General features: G+C 51.5%; 1 non-coding gene across 1 annotated transcript; it reads left to right on the forward strand.

The window, feature by feature from the left end:
* The first annotated feature begins 657 nt into the window (after window positions 1-657).
* On the forward strand, window positions 658-821 carry LOC119953778. The gene has a single exon (XR_005458099.1). It is a non-coding gene; the product is annotated as a U1 spliceosomal RNA (small nuclear RNA).
* Window positions 822-8,943: the final 8,122 nt, after the last annotated feature.

Here is an 8,943-nt window from a genome sequence, read left to right on the forward strand (position 1 = left end):
CGCGGCTGCGAGCTCCCCACCAGGTGGAGCATCGGTGCGGGGGCGACGCTGACTTTTTGCTCATAAGACCGGACACTTCCTCCGGACATAGCGGCAGCATCGGAGGATGTAGCCCTTAGTCTCAGGGACAGAGAATCCAGCCGATACTCTTCAGAGTTGATTCCCTGTAATGTGCCGAGGCCCATGTCCACTGTCCTCTCGCCCCCAAGTAAAGAGCTCTGAGCTGTCCTTCTCTGATAAGCACTGTAAAAATTAAATCATTGTTGTGTACAGCAAATAAAGTAATTAAAAACAAGATTGATACGACAAGCACTGTGGTGTTACCTGGCCACACAAAGTATAGTTTTTATTTTCTATTGACCATGTAAGGAGCTGAAATGAGAATCATCCGGCCTCTCTCTCCATAGCAGCAGCGGAAGGTTCCAGATCTGACATGGAGACGCGCTCAAAAGGCCCAACTTCACAACTGAGAAACACTGCTGACCTTTCCACCTCTGATACTCAAGATCTTGTTTTAATGTGAGGCAGATGATAGCACCCGGTCATCTCAGTGTGACCAGGAAGGTCGCCCTGGCATGAACCTGATGGCAAAGATATAAATCTTTAACCTGGGCCCTGAGAAACATCAGAGTTAGTTTGTAACTCAATAACACAAAGGCACTTACCTGGCTGGGGTGAAACCATGATCAAGAAGGTGGTTCGCCCAGGACGAGGCTATCCCATTGCACTTCGGGTGTGCTGACGCCTGCGATGTCCCCAAATGCGGGATACTCGACTGCAAAATTTGTGGTAGTGGGGGACTGCGTTCGCGCTCTCCCGTGATAAAAAAAAAAAGAAAAAAAAAAAAATAACACAAAGGCTGCCGTCACAATGGGCGGGTTAATGTTTTAGCAGATCTACATATTAGAGAGAGGCCTCGCTCTAACGTGCAGATTCCCGAGGTACCTGCGGTTTTGGGATTCAATCCCTTCGCCTGGGGAGCTTGAGCCGGCGCCGTTTGGTACTGTTCCCCACAAACAGGGACCAGACATAACGGTGATCATGGGGGTTTCCCAGGGGATCGGAGGCCTCCAGCTACATGCCCTTTGGACAGGGTGGTGCCCTGGCACTGCTATCGCCACCTGGGTGCCCTGGCAGTGCCACCTGGGTGCCAGCCTCACACTGCCAAGCTGCCCAAGTGGCATTGCCAGCTGGCAGGGGCACTGCCAATATGGCATTTTTTGCATGCGCGTGATTGGGCTGGGGTTGCTCATTGTGAATGTTAGAGAGTGAGGGAGGGGCTGGGAGACCCTCCCATGTTGGGTTCGGGCTGGGGGGGGGGGGGGGGGGGGGGGAGGTCGGAGATCGGGATGCCATTTCTCTGGCTACAGCGGGCAGTTCCGGAGAGTTCACCTGCTAATTTAGGGTAAATTAACGGGACTACCCGGCGACAATCCCGGAACCAATGGCACCACCCAGTCCACAAAGCCCACGGACGGATGATCCCCAAAGCCGATGATTTCAGTTTCCACTTTTACCAACAATGCGTAAGGCACAGGGCGGGATCGGAAATATCTCGGCTGCGCATGGAGCGCGAGTCGACGTGGATTTTGGCCACAGTACCCTTTAATTTCCTCAATCGAGGTTGAAAGACTTTCCCAGAACCTCGCGCCAGGCCCCGGATTCCATTTGGAAATTGTGTTGCCAATCAAGATGCAGGCAGCTCAACCAATCATGGCACAGCAAGCCGGGGCCATATCCTTCACCACAATTAGTGGGAGGCACACCGACTACCGTCCATAAACCACCGGGGGGCTGTGGGGGTTCCCCCAATGTCCAGCGGTTCACCGGTCTCCCAGGCCAATGGAGCCCCAGAGTCACTCAAATCCGAGTTGTACCCCTCACTGAAACACAAACAGAAAATGCTGGGTGTCATAATATCCACTCATGTATATCATGAGATACAGACAGGCAGTGATTGATGATGTGTTGGGCAGGCTGGGTCAATGTGGACTGCGTTTGATGCAGTGTAGCGAGAGAGAGACTTCCAACACTTGATGAGATGCAACACGATTTTATTTAACATCTAAACTATTATACATGTTCAACTGTGGGTTGACACTATGCTGACTTGACTGGAGACCTGATACTAGCCTGACCAGACTTACTGACTACCACATGGTGTATGAACTGGCTGCTGCTCACGAGCTCTGACTGTCTCAGAGGCTGGGTCCCGAGAGAGCGGGAAAACTGGTGCCCTCTGGCTTTATAGTGGCCGTGTCCTGTCTGGTGATTGGCTGCTGTGTTCTGTGTGCTTATTGGTCATCCTGTGTGTCCATCACTGTCTGTCTGCACTCCATCATATACACAGATGTATATTATGACAATTGACACACAGGATAACCAATGAACACACACGACACAGAACAACCAATCAACAGACAGGACACCACCACTATAAAGCCCACAGGGCATTAAGGCTCTCCCTCTCTCACAGGACATGGCCAGGGAGATAGTCGCACAGGCCAATGAACATCATCACCATGTGATAGAGAGCTAGTCTGGTCAAGCCAGTAGGAGGTTATCAGTTAGGTTAATAGAGTGTCAACCCGCAGCAGATTATGTACAGCAGTCAACAGGTTCAATAAAACGGTGTTGGACCATCTCCTGTGTCGGAAGCCTGTTTCTCCTTTTACTGCATCCAGTTGCAGTCGATGTTAGACCAACACAGATAACACATCACTGGACAATCTCAGCAGGTCTGACAGCAGCTGTGGAGAGAGAAGGGAGCTAATGTTTCGAGTCTGGATGACTGTTTGTCGAGGCGAGAGAGCTGGAAATAGGGTCAGGTTTATACTGTTGTTGTGGGGGCGTGGAGCTGTGGGGCTGGATAAGGTGCCAGGGAGAGGGGGAGATTGACAAAGATGTCGTGGACAGAACGACAAAGGGAATGTAGGGCTAAGAAGGGAGCTGATAAGAGGACATTAAGAAATTAAATGTGTGACTCCCATATACATTCCCTCTACAGTTTCTAGGGAGGTACCCCGCCTACACGGCACTCTGCTCAGCACTCTCACAGGATAGGGAAATCTGCACAACTTGCTGTAGGTTTAAGGACTGCTCAGCCAACAGACCAAGCGGTCGCTCAGCGTTTCCGACAGGGAAGTACCATATTCACAGAATTTGGCTATCTTTCATAATCTCAACAAAAACTCGGTGATGGACTCACCCCAGGGTCCTTTCTGCTGTATTAAAGTGATTTCTCTGACAATTACAGATGGTGTTGAGCTAAAATGCTGCTCCACTAGTGTTACTCGCTGCTCAATAGTATGAGTGTAGGGCGTTGCAGGATAAGTGAGGCTCCGTACCTCACAGTCAGTTAGCAAAATGACTGCCTGACAATCATTCTCCGTGACCTGGAAAAAGAAGCACATTCTTTCCACATACTGAGTCCAATCTTCCAAACTGGCGTTAAACACATCCAATCGGCTGAACAGGGCCATGGTAAATGAAAAGATTATCCAGCAGGGTTAGGGAGGTGGCTTAAACGACAGAGTAGCAGCAACGACAGAGAACCAGTTGATCCCCATCGCCAGTTTAGTAGACTGCAAAGGAGTCCACACCGAGTTGTAGAAAGAAATAAAGTTTTATTATAACTATTACTTACACAGCACGAAAGATCCCCGCTGGATCTCTCCTCTCTGTCGGTACCCAAACTGCCTGACTTTATACAGAAGATAACAGTACATGGTTCAGGGTTCCCAGGCCCCCGTTAATTGGCGAGGGTCATGGGGAGTTTAAGCATTGCCACCTTCTACGTCCCGTGCGGGTTACGGCAGTTATACAACCCAATGACACAACAACTTAATGATGGAGAGGAAAGTGAATGCTTTTTCCTTATATGTATTAGCAAGAGAGCACAATAATAGATATCAACTAAAGAAAGCAAGATTCAGAATCAAGCTGCACCCATTGTTGATATTACATCCCTTTGTGTTGGAGGAAAGCAGGTCCCATGGCCTTGATATTGGTGGAATGCAGAGCGACAGTGGCCCAGGAAGGGGGTTTGTGAAGCCTGGAAGAGTGTTTCTGTCCCTCCAGCCCCAGAATTTTTTAAAATATAGAAATATAGAGCACCCAATTATTTTATCCAATTAAGAGGCAATTTAGAATGTCCAATCCACCTAACCTGCACATCTTTGGACTGTGGGAGGAAACCGGAGCACCCGGAGGAAACCCACGCAGACACGGGGAGAACGTGCAGACTCCGCACAGTCACCTAAGGCCGGAATAATAATAAAAATAATAATCACTTATTGTCACAAGTAGGCTTCAATGAAGTTACTGTGAAAAGCCCCTAGTCGCCACATTCTGGCACCTGTTCGGGGAGGCTGGTACAGGAATTGAACCCGCGCTGCTGGCATTGTTCTGCATTACACGCCAGCTGTTTATCCCACTGTGCTAAACCATCCCCTTGAACCCTGGAGCTGTGAGGCAGCAATGCTAACCACCATGCTGCCGTCTTGACATGCCGCCGTGCCGCCGTGTCGCCGTGCTGCCGTCTTGACATGCCGCCGTGCCGCCGTGCCGCCATGCCGCTGTGCTGCCGTGCCGCTGTGCTGCCGTGCCGCCGTGCCGCCGTGCCGCCGTGCCGCCGTGCCGCCGTGCCGCTGTGCTGCCGTGCCGCCGTGCCGCCGTGCCGCCGTGCCGCCGTGCCGCCGTGCCGCCGTGCCGCCGTGCCGCCGTGCCGCCGTGCCGCCGTGCCGCTGTGCCGCTGTGCCGCCGTGCCGCCGTGCCGCCGTGCCGCCGTGCCGCCGTGCCGCCGTGCCGCCGTGCCGCCGTGCCGCCGTGCCGCCGTGCCGCCGTGCCGCCGTGCCGCCGTGCTGCCGTGCCGCTGTGCCGCCGTGCCGCCGTGCCGCTGTGCTGCCGTGCCGCCGTGCCGCTGTGCCGCCGTGCCGCTGTGCTGCCGTGCCGCCGTGCCGCCGTGCCGCCGTGCCGCCGTGCCGCCGTGCCGCCGTGCCGCCGTGCCGCCATGCCGCTGTGCCGCCGTGCCGCCGTGCTGCCGTGCCGCTGTGCCGCCGTGCCACCGTGCCGCCGTGCCGCCGTGCCGCCGTGCCGCCATGCCGCTGTGCCGCCGTGCCGCCATTGGGTTCGTTTTTCTGCACCTGACCCACCGGTTGTTTGTGGCCACAACTACACATTCCAGAATCTCAGTTAGTGAAGAATAGAACTGACGTTAATCTTTGCTGCTGATTTTAAACTTGTACACATTAGAAGCAATCACCTCCCATTCTAAATCACTAACACCAAAGTTTCAGTCTGTGTCTAATGATAGAGACCATGTGAATCCTCAGTTAATGCCTATTAGCCACGGGGTAATTAGACATAATTAATATACAATTAACACAACACACCCTGTGACCAGTACTGCCATCCTAAAGTGACATACAGATCGTATATCATTGATCTACTGCCTGGTCCTGTGGACACTCTAATTATCCAACAGAGGGAGGATTATTACTGTGTTGGTGACAACCAGGAGGTAGGTCACTCCCCCCATTTGTGGCATTCTCCACAAAGTCAAACCCATCATTTTGAATTCATTTAAGTTACATATTGGAAGTTTCAACATACTCTTTATCATAGAATCACTACAAGGCAGAAGGAGTCCATTCGGCCCATCTGTTATTGACTATTATAGTTTGGTCAGCAATATCTCTCCAATATTCTGCACTTCATGTCAAGAACTCCACCTTTCTCTCAATGGACACGATTGTATGGCCTCATTATGCGTGAGCGAGAGCGAGACTGGGCCGTTAGATTGCGGGACATGCCAACCACGGCAGGCGTCAATCAGTTTGCGATCTAACTGGCCCGCTCCCATTGGCGAAATCAGGAACCCGCCGTAGAAACCAATAATAATAATAATAATCGCTTATTGTCGCGAGTAGGTTCAATGAAGTTACTGTGAAAAGCCCCTAGTCGCAACATTCCGGCGCCTGTTCGGGGAGGCTGGTACGGGAATTGAACCCCCGCTGCTGGCTGTGTTCTGCATTACAAGCCAGCTGTTTAGCCCACTGTGCTAAACCAGCCCCTCTTAATTACCACTTAAGCCCAATCTCCATACAATTAATGGGAACGACCCCCTATCTAACAACCCCCCCCCGTGATTGAACCGCCTCCCCCCACCCCCCCCGTGATTGATCCGCCTCCCCCCACCCCCCCCGTGATTGAACCGCCTCCCCCCAACCCCCCCGTGATTGAACCGCCTCCCCCCACCCCCCCCCGTGATTGAACCGCCTCCCCCCACCCCCCCCGTGATTGAACCGCCTCCCCCCACCCCCCCCGTGATTGAACCGCCTCCCCCCACCCCCCCCCCCGTGATTGAACCCCCCCCCCCCCCGTGATTGAACCGCCTCCCCATCACGTGGTAACGGGGGCATCGATCAGTACATCTTTCTAAAATTGTGAAGCTGGTGGAACGGCCGGCCTGGGGATCCGAGGGGGTGAGTAGCCATCTGGGCAATTAGCCCAGGGGCACCGGGGCTGCTGCCCCAGTTCTCGGGGTGGGGGGGGGTGGACCGCCTGTAAAGGGGGGGGGGGCACCTTGGTCAGGGGGGTGAACCTGCTTAGCCTTCCGTGCTCTACCGCTGGGTCTAGGCGTGTCCCCAGCTGCACAGACAGGGCATCGTGAGCCGCATTCATCATTGATCACAGAGGGGGAGGGGATGGGGGTCCAGGCATTGGCTACACTGCTGGACATGGGGGCCGGAGCACGCCATGGTGCTGGGCGGGTCGTGGCGCGTAGTCATCAGGTGGCAGACAGGACCACTGCCAGGGCTAATGTAAATGATTCATTAAAGGGATGGAAACCCTTCTGGCTCTATTCTGCCAAGATAGAAGACCTTCTGTTGCTTAAGTTATTCAGAGTGCTAACTCTGACCTTGAAGGTGAACATTACCTACCTTTTAAGTGTAATCAACTCCAAGCTTGTTTGAATTGTCTTTACATTTGAATTATTACCAGTTTCTCAAACAGTTTCCCATTTACCTTAATTTTAACACTTTAATTCCTAAAATTAAAAGTTATATTCTGAAAGATGAATTGTGAACTGGATATTCACAACAGTGCTCCGCAAATCAGTGGAACTAAGAGACCGGCTCCTGGGTGACAGGCACAGTTTACACCTGTACAGTTTGGAATTGATATCACTAAATGGCAGCTGAGCTGTTCAATCCACTCGGGTTATCTGTAGCTCGAGAGCAGCTACACAGGAGAGGCCAATAAGTATAAAGATTTCTGAATGACTCTCCCAGTTGGGATCCATCCAAGTTGCAGCACAGAAACAGGCCGCCATGTGTGGTGATATAACCACGGTAGTTATGTGTACTGCAGTAGGGGGATGTATGGCTGTACCTGTAATACAGGTTCCTCCGGTCAGCCCCTGCCGGCTAGCTCCGCCCACAGCGAGCTTGTGTATAAATATGCGTGTGAGTCACTCAGACCTTAGTCTACAGTTGCAGATGGAGGAACAGCATCGCACAGCAATAAAGCCTCAATTGTACTAGTCTCTCGACTTTGAGTATAATTGTTAGCGCTACATCATGTCAATCAAGTCAGTACCAGTGTTTATCTCCATGTCTCATTCCACCCGCTTCAACAGTCCTCCTTTTTAAGCAGCTATCTAATTCCTGTCACATCATCTATCGGATGTAGTTCAACAATAGTTTGCGGCAGGAAATTATTATCTTGCGCTTCGTTTACAGCTTTTGCAGAGTTGTAGCTCTCTTGTCACTGATTTCGAAGTAAATCGGTACAACTTCCAGCCCGGGAGAGCTGAGCGTATAACCCAAGCTGATGCACTGAGAGAAGATACTGTTGGAGATGTCTCATCTCGGATGGGACTTTAAACTATCTGCCTCTCAAATGAATTTAAAAGATCCCCCGACACGACGTAAAGAACAGGACAGGTTCCCTCTGCTCTGCCAAATATTTCTGACGTATCTGACATCAGTATAATGGGTTATCTAGTCATTTAGGTAACAGTAGCTTTTGGGAGCTTAAGAATTGTGTGCTGCATATCCTACTACACACTTACTTTATAATAGCTTCATCGGTTGTAAAACACGTAAAAACATCCTGAGATCATGAAAGGGGCACTTTCTTATCAACAAGGGAGATGGAGCAGGCAGGAGGAGAGGCACAGTAATATTGTCACTGGATCAGTAATGCAGACACCCCGGGAAACCCATCATATATGCTGATATTTGAATTCGATTAATTTAAATTAAATTTTTAAAAATTACCGTGAAACTATTTTTTATTTATTAAGGGGCAATTTATTGTGTTCAATCCACCTAACCTGCACATCTCTGGGGTGTTGGGTTTTCACGGTAGCACAGTGGTTAGCACAAATGCTTCACAGCTCCAGGGTCCCAGGTTCGATTCCCGGCTTGGGTCACTGTCTGTGCGGAGTCTGCACATTCTCCCCGTGTCTGCGTGGGTTTCCTCCGGGGGCTCCAGTTTCCTCCCTAAAATTGCCTTTAGGGTCCAAATTGCCCTTAGTGTTAGGTGGGGTTACTGGGTTATGGGGATAGGGTGGAGCTAGGGTGCTCTTTCCAAGAGCCGGTGCAGACTCGATGGGCCGAACGGCCTCCTTCTGTACTGTAAATTCTATGAAATCTATGAAACCCACGCAGACATGGGGTGAATGTGCAAACTCCACACGGACAGTGACCCGGGGCCAAGATCGAACCCGGGTCCTCAACGCCGTAGCCCCAGTGCTAACCACTGCGTAGCATTGCATCCTCCCATGAAACCATGGCTGATTGTCGTAAAAACTCATCTGCTTCACCAACGTCCTTTAGAGCAGGAAAACTGCCATCCTTACTTTGTCTGGCCTACACGTGACTCCAAACCCACATCAATGTTTTGGCTCTTAAATGGTCGAGCAAGCCACTCAGT

This window comes from Scyliorhinus canicula, chromosome 18 (assembly GCF_902713615.1).
Source record: "Scyliorhinus canicula chromosome 18, sScyCan1.1, whole genome shotgun sequence".
NCBI lineage: Eukaryota > Metazoa > Chordata > Chondrichthyes > Carcharhiniformes > Scyliorhinidae > Scyliorhinus > Scyliorhinus canicula.